The sequence below is a fragment of the Chenopodium album genome, chromosome 17 (assembly GCF_948465745.1).
Source record: "Chenopodium album chromosome 17, dcCheAlbu1.1, whole genome shotgun sequence".
Classification (NCBI taxonomy): Eukaryota; Viridiplantae; Streptophyta; class Magnoliopsida; order Caryophyllales; family Amaranthaceae; genus Chenopodium; species Chenopodium album.
The window spans coordinates 19,441,783-19,455,378 of NC_137850.1; positions in this window are offsets into that span (position 1 = coordinate 19,441,783).

The following is a 13,596-nucleotide window of genomic DNA, read 5'->3' on the forward strand; positions in this document are numbered from 1 at the left end:
GTTTTGGTGCGTAATCTCTTTCACTTTACGTTATTTACAGATTATTAAACTTGGTGATGACTCCCAAAGCATAATAACTCAATCAACAACAATTATTCAATCAAACAAACATACCAATTTAATTCTTGAATAATTAGTGACCACATATAATTTAATGTTGAACCCTTTTTAAAATTACCTCAGTGTCAAAGACACCTTAAACGCATAAAGCGCCAACAATCCTATCCGTCGGTGTTAAAAACACCTTAAGTGCACAAAGGCACCAACATACTATTTATTCTTTGTGTACATAGACACTTATATAGCTCCTTCCTCATGCTTAATGCATCAATAAAATTATATGGACTATAATAAAATTCCTTTTCAATATTCTAAACATAATTAAACAATTAGTTTAATTAAACATGCTCTCTAACATGCCATAAATAAATATGTAGTCCATATACTCATGCCAAAAATATAATTTCCAATCCATAGATCATCACAAATAAATTCATGCTTCATAATTCAATCACCAATACTAATAATTCACAACTTAATACATGAACCTTAGCATGATTCTACTTGTAATCGATTAAAACCAAATCTAGCATGATTCTACATCACCAAATAAGCTAAGTACGCGAACGTACCTCAATTAAGCCCATAAAGTGGCCGAAAATACTACAACAATTCCCGAATCAAGTCTCCTACAATAAGGGACAATAATACTAAATTAATTACTCTTGTATACACAATTTCCAGCAACTTAAACTCACTTTAAACTATTTAGAATAATCTGAAAATTATTTAAAAACCCCTAATTAAACTCCTTTTTAATAGGTTATCACACCCTTTTATTAAAATCACAATTATACTACTTTAAATAAAATTCCAGCATTTTAAACTAATCAAAAACCCCTTTAAAACTTCATCAAAATATATTTTCATACTTAAATTATCCATAGAAAAATTAAATTATCTCTTACCCTTTAAACTCAAGGATAAAATTTAAAAAAAACTTCGTTAAAAATCAAAAACTGCCCGAAAATCATACTTAAAGAGTGAATTTGGCCAAGAAAGGGTTGTGCTCACTACCAACGGTAGTGAGTCTTTCTTAAAACGTTATTTCCACATGGAAAACACTACTTTTTTGTCAAAATCGGATGAGTTTAGAACCTAATCGGGATTAAAACGGGATTAATATTAACGAACGGGAATCTACAAATTAAAACACGAATTTATGTGTTCAAAATAATCTGGAATTAAGTTAAACTAATTAGTAGTTATAATCACAAAAGTTTCCAAAATATCATTACTATAAAATCCCTAAATCAATTGTTCATAAAAACCCTAAAAATCAAGTCTTTAATAATTTTAAAACCTTAACTTATAATTTTATGAAATCTGAAAATAAAACACTTTATTATTTAAAATTTACAATCTTTAATCATCAAAATATAATTATGATACTAATCAAACATACTTTGAATAATTAAAACCAAAACCCATAAATAAAATCATCAAAATAGCTAGAATGAAAAGAGGAGAGAAAAAGGAAGAAAATAAGACTAACCTTTTTGTGTGGGAAATTTTGGGGATCTAGTAGATATATATAGTGTAGGGTAATTAGTGTAGGTTTGGGCTTCATATAGTCATGGACTTTAAATGTTGAAATAGGTGGCCCAAAAGTAAAAATAGGGTGATTGGGTTCATAAGAAAGATGGGCTACATTTGGATTAAATACTTGTTGACCCAAATATAAATACTTGCTTTAGCTATAATCCAATAATTAAAATAGTTTGACCCAAAATATATTTTATAATTAAATAAATAATTTATAAAATACATTAAAAATACGGGGTATTACAGTCTACCCCCCTTAAAAGAAGTTTCGTCCCCGAAACTTAGGAACGAAAACAAGAAAAAGATCGCTTGAAAACGAATAAGTGCTTGTAAATTCTGAAAATTTCCTTAATATTTTTAGTTGCTTTACTTTTGTGATACTTATTTTCTACCTCATCTATTCAATCACACACAAACTAGTGTGTAAAGTAACCAACTTACTAACCAACTTACACAAACTAGTGTATAAGATAACAACTTTACTAACAAACTTACACAAACTAATGTGTAAATTATTAGACTATCTAACAAACTCACACTACTATTAGTGTAAGATTCAACTTTGGTAATAAACTTACACATCCATGTGTGTAAGACAAACAAACTAAATAACAAAATCAGTGTAAAACTGACCGAAAAAGCACTTAAAATGCCAAAATTAAGGGAAAAGTGCGCAATTCTATCGCACTCTACCCCCCTTAAAGAAAACGAGTTACGCCCCCGTAACTCCACTTAATTCAAATTTAGAGTTATGTTGTTCTCTTTCTCTTTCCATCCTTGGTAAAATCATAATGCTTCTCTATATATATATATTCATTCCTTGTTGCAAGTACCAAAAGTCTCATCGATTCCGTACTCATTATACCAAAAATAATCAATACCATCTATACTATCTTTTACCAATCTTCTAGTAAAAGTATGAAGCACTTTGCTATTTAAAACCTTGATTTTGTCAAGCTTTCTCTTGATTTAATTGGTTACCCTCAATAGTTTCCTTTGTAATTCATACCTTTAGTCAATGTTCTTTCACAATGACTCATGAAAAATGTCTTATACCTTACCAAGGTCCAATAATATGCTAAGTTATTTGCCACTTTACCAATTCTATGCAAATTCATATATTCTATATTCCTTGGCTCATTCTCTTTATTCTTTCCATACTTTAACTTGCACCACTTAATCCATTCATGGATACTTTTCTTGCTTCTCCATGACTTTACTCGTTTGAAGTCCTAAGACGATCTTCTCACTAATGTTCCCCAACATAATGAACTTTCATGTTTTTTTTTTTCAATACCGACCTCGAAATGTTGCCATGCTAATGCGGGCTTGCATGGTTATCTTTCATTTGTTTTCTCTCCAATGCTTCATGCTCTCTAATGACTTCCAATGTCAAATATTCCTTTTGTTTGTCCATTATTATTTGGTGGTTGTAGTAATCGTCCTCAGTGTATCACCAAAGTCCTCCTGTATACCTCCTAGGATGTTGAAAGAAACTAGGAATCTCAATCTAAAATGATATCTTTAGGATCTCCATGTAATCTCACAACAAATTTGATTTAAGCCTTTGCAAGTTGCTCCTTTCTCCAAGTCTCCTTCATCAGTTTTACACATTGTGGACTTAGACAATCTATCCACCACAATTCAAATGAGACAATCACTCTTAATCATTAATACACCTTTACCAAATCCTTTTACAACTTGTCCTTTCCTGGGTGTATTTCACCTTCCTTCCATTATATTAAATTCAACTTCTTACTCTTAAATGTATATTGAAGCTTATTTCCATGACCAATAAAATAGCACATCCTCCTACGAATTCGACCCAAATTTACAATTCTCTTCTTAATTTTCGTGCATTTCCTCAAATATCGTTGGTCTCAAACTCTAGTTATCCCAACATTTTCTTTACTTTCTTTTCTAACACTTTTGAGGGGGTTAATTTCCTTCTTTCCTATTTACTTTGTATCAATCCACCACATTACCTCCCCTTTCATAACATTGAATGCCTCACCCATATTCCTTTATTAACTGCAATCATTTCTTTGCTACATAATTAATTCCTTGTGTGTGAGAGTCTATCTCAAACTTTAAACTTCATCCAAATAATCATGTTTCCATACAAAATTTATTTCACATTTATATTCCCCATAAACTTTCTATTACTCTCCATTAATACATTCACTTGTCTATTATCCTTGAAAATCCATCATAGACCTTTTTCACCCCTATTATCCAACTTAAAGACCTCAAATGACAACTAATTTATTGTCCATAATTCACCGCTTCTATCCCTGTTACATCAGCAATTACCTCTATACTTTATCACAAGGTCTCCCAAGATGATCCTTTCTTAATCATAACTCACTCTTAGGAAAAACCATGTGTGCATTTGCTTCTATCTCTGTATTGATAACTTTATCATAAGTTTTCACATCGTCCTTTCCTTCCCATTCTTAGAATTTACCAAAATATCTTCGATAAAACACTCTATTCCTTTAGGTCCATATAAAACATAGGTGCTCCGTTAATCCAAAAGGAAACAAAATGAAACTCGAACCGACCAAATCTTGTCATAAATGCTAATATTCGAAATGTCCTTTTTCGAAGGTTCTTACTTAATATTAGTTCATATCCTCAAAATCAGATTTGCTCCTTTCATTTGATCAACATATCGTCTCTTTTAATTAACAAATTCATCCACTTAACAAATTCATCCCTTCACTTAACAAATTCATGCGCTTCCCAAGGCGATGTAACTTTCTTTCAATGACTTACCACCGTATTCTTTAACTCCTTTAAACAATGTTACATTAATCCTTTCTTCACACACAAAGACGTCCTAATATTATTTCCAAAGTTCCCTCAACCCTTATATTTCTTTGCTTACATTACTCTTGCTTACAAATTTCATCTAATCAACCCGTAATTTTTTTCTTCTAGCATCCCTTGAATAAATCTCATGACTCATAAATAACCTCAACTTCAATTACTTTATAACCAATCCTTACTTAAATCATATCAACACATTCCAATCAAATTCATAAATCTTGTCATAAACTCTTCTCCTTTATGACATTTTCATATTCATAGTTCAATAATTTCAATACCTTTAAGTATTTTATTTCTTCATGGTTTTAACTTTCTTAACCTCCAAGAATTACTTAAGCCACCTTCCTGCTTCTTCTTATTCCTAAAATATCTTTTTTGAAAACTCCTTTAGCCATCTTGTTGATCTTTCACCCACCTTCTTTCTGGTTTTGATCCCTTATCCTCATCCTTAGTCTCACCCCTTTTTATACAATTCAGTCAAACTTCTAAAAACATTATATGTTGACAATTATCATTGGAACTCATATAAAGATCATCATCCTTTAAATTGTTCCTTGGACTTCTAAGCAATACTACTCCCTTGAAAACTTCGAGATCTTAACAACTTGGAATGCTACTCCAAAGCAAACAACCTTTTTATTTCCACCCAAACTTCACTACATGTTCCTTCCATCTTTATTTCGAGTTTGCTATCTCAAATGTCCCTCAAATAAGATTGGGTGTATTCACAACTTGTTAGTTCCCATTGACATGGTAAAATCAACTCTTTCCAGTACTTATTATACAAACTTTCATTCCCTCTCAAATTCTCAAGACACATTTTGCCTTTAAACAGCTTGCACAGCTCTTTAACTTAACCCTCAAAACTTTGGGAATTGATCTCCTTTTGGTGTTTAGATGGTTTTCACTCTTTAACACTATTTAGTTACACCTTCATCCACTACAGGATTATTGGTGGATATATCATCCTTGGCAATCTTTCAAGTTTGCCTTACTACCTTGTTCAAATCATTTCCATTACTGGAATTGTTTCTTGTCACCATACTTTCTGATGATAAAACTGGATGCTATATAGGTTTAGTTGAAATACCTAGCTTTCTCTTGTTCTAATCAAAACATCAACCAATAAACTCAATCAAGGGACAATTATTATTTAACTCGAATTAAGGTTTGAGGTAACAGATTTTTTTTTCTCATTTCCAATAATTCAAATGCACAAAATTATGATTGATAAACAACCATAGTTCATGTAATTAAACAAGCAATCAAAAATATAAATATCCCCATAACTGCTACCCAAAAAGGAGAGAACGAAATGAGTAGTTCTTGGAAAACAATAAAAAAAATAAAAAAAAAAAAAAAAATCATAAGGTCGTTGAACAACTCTAAAAGAGTAGGTGAATAAGTTTAAGAACTTTCTTCAAAATGATAGCTTTGCTATGACTCCTTAATGTAAGATAATTATCTTCATATCCCAAGGTTAATGAGTAAATACTCATAACTTTTAGATGATATGTGTCAATATTCTCAAGGTTGAACTTGTGACAATGTTCTCAAGGTTCGACAAAACAAAAGTCCTCAATATTCCAACAAAATCATGATTTCTCAAGACTTCCATCATATATTAATATATATATATACTCAATTCTCTATCCCAAACTAAATAACTTTGATCATAAGAAATGATAAGTCACTAAGCTTACAATGTCAAACTCCAATTGCTTCGGATTAAGTATCCCACAACTCATATAATAACTTCCATCATCACTCATCTCTAATCAATTCCTATGCTCACCTTTCTTGGGCTCTTGTTCGATTTCGGTTCATACTCAACCTCGTGTTCAAAGACAAAACATATTCCTCAAATGGGTATAGAATCACAATTTCTCCCAATTACGAGCTCTTTAATCGATAGTATTAATTTCTTAATTCTCATACCTTTGTGTCTTAATACACAAATTCACAAAACTCAAAAACTCATTCTAATAACTAGACAAGGTATCTTAACAACATACTATCCCAAAACACAATACTCACACCTATGTGATGATGTGTATCCCAAGTTATCTTCCAAAATACCTCTCTAATAAGGAAATTGAAGCAAACAATCCTAAAATAAGCAATTGAGCTCTCAAAATCCTTAACATTCCTCAAAATTCTCATCATGATAACTGACAAGGTATGGGTTTAGGGATCCTACAAGAAAACGGGTTTGATTATCAAAAGAAAACCCTTCCCATAACAATATAATACAGTTCTTGCAGAAAATTAAGTACGGTGTTCAATAATACAATCTTGATAGCTCACATATAATAATTCACATATTGCATGCTTTCATCAATAAACATTTAGTCATACAACATGCTTGAACATCTCATATATAAAAATATGCACATAGGGAAGAAATTAAATTCTAGCCTATATGCCCTTTCTTCTCCTACCCAAGCTCACCAACATGCTAATAAAAGCTTTTAACACATAATTCTTACTTCAATCCTTGCTTTCCTGCAAAATGAACAAACTAAAAATATTTTTGACTCCTCTTTTTAAAATAAAATTTGAAAATAAGCTTCGAAAAAGGGCCAAAATATTCGGCCATCACAAAAAAAATATTCGGACATACCATAAAAATTTCGGATGTCCAAAATAAAATTTTGGACCTCATAGAAAAAAATAAATAAATATTTTGGTCCTCTTAAAATAAAAATAAAATAAAATAACTCGCTTTTAAAAATACTTTATTAAATAAGCACTTGGCCAAGTTTTAAACAAAACACTTTAAAACAGGTTTTTGGCTTTAGTGGTAATAAAAAATCTCAACCAAAGCTCCCAGATACCACTTTGTAACACCCTAGAAATTCCTTTCCTTTAAAATACACTTTACTCTTTTTAAAATACGATTTAGGAATATCTAAGACATTACTGCCACCGTGAAAACGGCTAAGGCAATTATCAAAGACACACAACGGAAGACTTAACTCAAAACCATTCAAAAACGAGTCAACTTAAAAGTCAACCAAACGAAAGTAAAGATTAAAACCAAAGTCAAACGAAGTCAGATAAAATCAACCTACAACTTGGAACCATTGAAGGCCCTTATCAAAACCAATTAAATTATGAAAACCTTTGCGTTAGTCTTATAAGCATAACATAAATAATATTTGAAAGAAATAAACCACATCTCAACTAATAGAAATTAGCATGATTCGCTCTTCACTCATGCCCCGTCATGAATATGCTTCAACGCCTGAAAAGATTATCTCCACTTGTCCCCACTACTCTCCATTAAAATGGATCATCGTAGGGCCAAGATAAAGACATAGCCAGACACAAACAACACACACAATCAGCAAAGCTGAGTACATAAGCGTAATTAAACACACTAACATGCAACTCCTAGCATCACACATACTTACCTCATTGCACCTGTTTACAAGCACACACAAAAAGCAACAAGACTCTTTAACTGGACACTAAATAATTCATTTAGCGTTGATTACGCATCGAACGGGTTTTCAACTAAACCTACCTCAATAAATTGAGGCCCACTGACACGGGAGCTAACCGTGCCAGCATCACCTATGCCACACATTGGTTGCGGAATTCCAGCGCATAATAATAATAAAAGGAATATACAGCGTCCTGTACTCCATTAGAAGTTATGATCAAATATAAAGTCACATAACTCCCCCCATATGTTCATACTCAAGGTATATACGTTCCAAGAGTTTTGGTGCGTAATCTCTTTCACTTTACGTTATTTACAAATTATTAAACTTAGTGATGACTCCCAAAGCATAATAACTCAATCAACAACAATTATTCAATCAAACAAACATACCAATTTATTTCTTGAATAATTAGTGACCACATATAATTTAATGTTGAACCCTTTTTAAAACTACCTCAGTGTCAAAGACACCTTAAACGCATAAAGCGCCAACAATCCTATCCCTCGGTGTTAAAAACACCTTAAGTGCACAAAGGCACCAACATACTATTTATTCCTTGTGTACATAGACACTTATATAGCTCCTTCCTCATGCTTAATGCATCAATAAAATTATATGGACTATAATAAAATTCCTTTTCAATATTCTAAACATAATTAAACAATTAGTTTAATTAAACATGCTCTCTAACATGCCATAAATAAATATGTAGTCCATATACTCATGCCAAAAATATAATTTTCAATCCATAGATCATCACAAATAAATTCATGCTTCATAATTCAATCACCAATACTAATAATTCCCAACTTAATACATGAACCTTAGCATGATACTACTTGTAATCGATTAAAACCAAACCTAGCATGATTCTACATCACCAAATAAGCTAAGTACGCGAACGTACCTTAATTAAGCCCATAAAGTGGCCGAAAATACTACAACAATTCCCGAATCAAGTGTCCTACAATAAGGGACAATAATACTAAATTAATTACTCTTGTATACACAATTTTCAGCAACTTAAACTCACTTTAAACTATTTAGAATAATCTGAAAATTATTTAAAAACCCCTAATTAAACTCCTTTTTAATAGGTTATCACACCCTTTTATTAAAATCACAATTATACTACTTTAAATAAAATTCCAGCATTTTAAACTAATCAAAAACCCCTTTAAAACTTCATCAAAATATATTTTCATACTTAAATTATCCATAGAAAAATTAAATTATCTCTTACCCTTTAAACTCAAGGATAAAATTTAAAAAAAACTTCGTTAAAAATCAAAAACTGCCCGAAAATCATACTTAGTGGCTGAATTTAGCCACGAAAGGGTGGTGCTCACTACCTAAGGTAGTGAGTCTTTCTTAAAACGTTGTTTCCACATGGAAAACACTACGTTTTTGTAAAAATAATATGAGTTTCGAACCTGATCGGGATTAAAACGGGATTAATATTAACGAACGGGAATCTACAAATTAAAACACGAATTTATGTGTTCAAAATAATCTGGAATTAAGTTAAACTAATTAGTAGTTATAATCACCAAAGTTTCCAAAATATCATTACTATAAAATCCCTAAATCAATTGTTCATAAAAACCCTAAAAATCAAGTCTTTAATAATTTTAAAACCTTAACTTATAATTTTATGAAATCTGAAAATAAAACACTTTATTATTTAAAATTTACAATCTTTAATCATCAAAATATAATTATGATACTAATCAAACATACTTTGAATAATTAAAACCAAAACCCATAAATAAAATCATCAAAATAGCTAGAATGAAAAGAGGAGAGAAAAAGGAAGAAAATAAGACTAACCTTTTTGTGTGGGAAATTTTGGGGATCTAGTAGATATATATAGTGTAGGGTAATTAGTGTAGGTTTGGGCTTCATAAAGTCATGGACTTTAAATGTTGAAATAGGTGGCCCAAAAGTAAAAATAGGGTGATTGGGTTCATAAGAAAGATGGGCTACATTTGGATTAAATACTTGTTGACCCAAATATAAATACTTGCTTTAGCTATAATCCAATAATTAAAATAGTTTGACCCAAAATATATTTTATAATTAAATAAATAATTTATAAAATACATTAAAAATACGGGGTATTACAGTCTACCCCCCTTAAAAGAAGTTTCGTCCCCGAAACTTAGGAACGAAAACAAGAAAAAGATCGCTTGAAAACGAATAAGTGCTTGTAAATACTGAAAATTTCCTTAATATTTTTAGTTGCTTTACTTTCTTTTAATTCAAGTTGCTATGTTGAATGCATTTGAGTTTCATTTAATTCAAAAACCTTTGTGTGAATGTATTTGACTTACAATTGATTTAATTAGCTTTGTTGAATGCATTTGACTTTCATTTTATTCAAAAAGATTCATATGAATATGTTTGACTTTCATTTGATTTAAAATGCTGTATTTGAATGTGTTTAACTTTCATTTTATTCAAAAAGCTTTGTTTTAATGAGTTTGTCTTTCATTTAATTCAAGTAGCTTTGTTGAATGCATTTGACTTTCATTTGATTCAATTAGTTTTGTATAATGCATTTGACTTTCATTTGATTCAAAAAGCTTTGTTTGAATGCGTTTGACTTTCATTTGATATAATAAGCTTTGTTGATTGCATTTGACTTTCATTTTATTCAAAAAGCTTTATTTGAACGTGTTTAACTTTCATTTGATTCAAAATGATTTGTTTGAATGTGTTTGACTGTCTTTTTATTAATAAAGCTTTGTTTAAATGAGTTAGACTATCTTTTGATTCAATTTGATATCCCGACTTTCATTTTATATAAAAATCTTTGTTTGAATATGTTTGAGTTTCACTTGATTCAAAATGCTGTACTTGAATGTGTTTGACTTTAATTTGATTCAATTAGCTTTGTTGAATACGTTTGTCTTTCATTTTCATTCAATTAGCATTTGATGTTCATTTGATTGAAAAAGCTTTGTTTCAATGAGTTTGACTTTCTTTTGATTTAAGTTCCTGTGTTGAATGCATTTCACTTTTATTCAATTCAAAAAGATTTCTTTGAATGTGTTTGACTTACATTTGATTTAATTAGCTTTGTTGAATGCATTTGACTTTCATTTGATTCAAAAAGCTTTATTTGGGTGTGTTTAACTTTCATTTGATTCAAAATGCTTTGTTTAAATGACTTTGACTTTCATTTGATTCAAAAAGTTTTGTTTAATTAAGTCTGAATTTCATTTGATTTAATTAGCTTTGTTGAATACATTTGACTTTTATTTCATTCAAAAAGCTTTGTGTGAACATGTTTGACTTTCATTTGATTCAATTAGCTATGTTGAACGTATTAGACTTTAATTTGATTCAAAATGCTTTGTTTGAATGTGCTTGACATTCATTTGATTCAAAAGGCTTTGTTTAATTAAGTCTAAATTTCATTTGATTTAATTAGCTTTGTTGAATACATTTGACTTTTATTTCATTCAAAAAGCTTTGTGTGAACATGTTTGACTTTCATTTGATTCAATTAGCTATGTTGAACGTATTAGACTTTAATTTGATTCAAAATGCTTTGTTTGAATGTGCTTGACATTCATTTGATTCAAAATGCTTTGTTTGAATGAGTTTGATTTTCCTTTGATTCAATTAGCTTTGTGGAATGCATTTGACTTTCATTTGATTCAATTAGCTTTATTGTATGTGTTTGACATTCATTTGATTCAATTAGCTTTATTGTATGTGTTTGACATTCATTTGATTCAATTAGCTTTGTTGATTGCATTTGACTTTCATTTGATTCAAAAAGCTTTGTTTGAATGAGTTTGACTTTCATTTGATTCAAAAAGCTTTGTTTAATTAAGTATGATTTTCATTTGATTCAATTAGCTTTGCTGAATACATTTGACTTTCATTTGATTCAAAAAGCTTTATTTGAATGTGATTCACTTTCTTTTAATTCAAATAGATTTGTTGAATTTAATTGGATTTCATTTGATTCAAAAAGCTTTGTTTGAATGTGTTTGACTTTCATTTGATTCAAATAGCTTTGTTGAATGCATTTGACTTTCATTTGATTCAAAAGGCTTTGATTGAATGTGTTTGAATTCCATTTTATTCTATAAGCTTTGTTGATTGCATTTGATTTTTATTTGATTCAAAAAGCTTTATTTTAATGTGATTTTTTTTAATCAATATGCTTAGTTTGAATGTGTTTGACATTTATTTGATTCAAAAAGCTTTGTTTAATTAAGTATGTATTTCATTTGATTCAATTAGCTTGATGAGTACATTTGACTTTCCTTTCATTCAATAAGCTTTGTTTTAAAGATTTTGACTTTCATTTGATTCAAAATGCCCTGTTTGAATGTGTTTGACTTTCATTTGATTTAAAAAGATTTTTTATAATGTGTTTGACTTTCATTTGATTAACGTATCTTTTTTTGAATGTATTTGACTTTCGTTTACTTCAAAAATCTTTATTTGAATGTGTTTTACTTTTATTTGATTCAAAGAGCTTTGTTTGAATGTTTTTGACTTTCATTTGATATAAAAAGCTTTGTTTTTAATGAGTTTGATTTTCATTTGATTCAAAAAGTTTTGTTTAATGCATTTGACTTTTACTTGATTCAAAAAACTTCGTTTGAATGCGTATGACTTTCATTTAATATAATATGCTTTGTTGATTTCATTTTACTTTCATTTCATTCAAAAAGCTTTATTTGAATGTGTTTTACTTTGATTTGATTCAAAATGCTTTGTTTGAATGTGTTTGACTGTGATTTTATTAATAAAGCTTTGCTTAAATGAGTTTGACTATATTTTGATTCAATTTGATATGTTAAATGCATTTGACTTTCATTTGATTTAAAAAGCTTTGTTTGAACGTGTTTGACTTTCATGTTATTTAATTAGCTTTGTTGAATGCATTTGAGTTTCATTTGATTCAAAAAGCTTTATTTGAATGCATTTGACTTTCTTTTGCTTCAAAAAGCTTTATTTGAATGTGTTTTACTTTCATTTAATTCAAAATGCTTTGTTTAAATGTGTTTGACTTTAATTTGATTCAAAAAGCTTTGTTTGAATGAGTTTGACTTTCATTTGATTCAATTAGCTTTGTTGAATGCACTTGACTTTCTTTTGATTAAAAAGGCTTTATTTGAATGTGTTTTACTTTCTTCGTATTCAAAATGATTTGTTTGAATGTGTTTGACTGTCATTTTATTCAAAAAGCTTTGATTCAATAAGTTTTACTTTCTTTTAATTCAAGTTGCTATGTTGAATGCATTTGACTTTCATTTAATTCAAAAACCTTTGTTTGAATGTATTTGACTTACAATTGATTTAATTAGCTTTGTTGAATGCATTTGACTTTCATTTTATTCAAAAAGATTTATATGAATATGTTTGACTTTCATTTGATTTAAAATGCTGTGTTTGAATGTGTTTAACTTTCATTTTATTCAAAAAGCTTTGTTTTAATGAGTTTGTCTTTCGTTTAATTCAAGTAGCTTTGTTGAATGCATTTGACTTTCATTTGATTCAATTAGTTTTGTTGAATGCATTTGACTTTCATTTGATTCAAAAAGCTTTGTTTGAATGCGTTTGACTTTCATTTGATATAACAAGCTTTGTTGATTGCATTTGACTTTCATTTTATTCAAAAACCTTTATTTGAATGTGTTTAACTTTCATTTGATTCAAAATGATTTGTTTGAATGTGTTT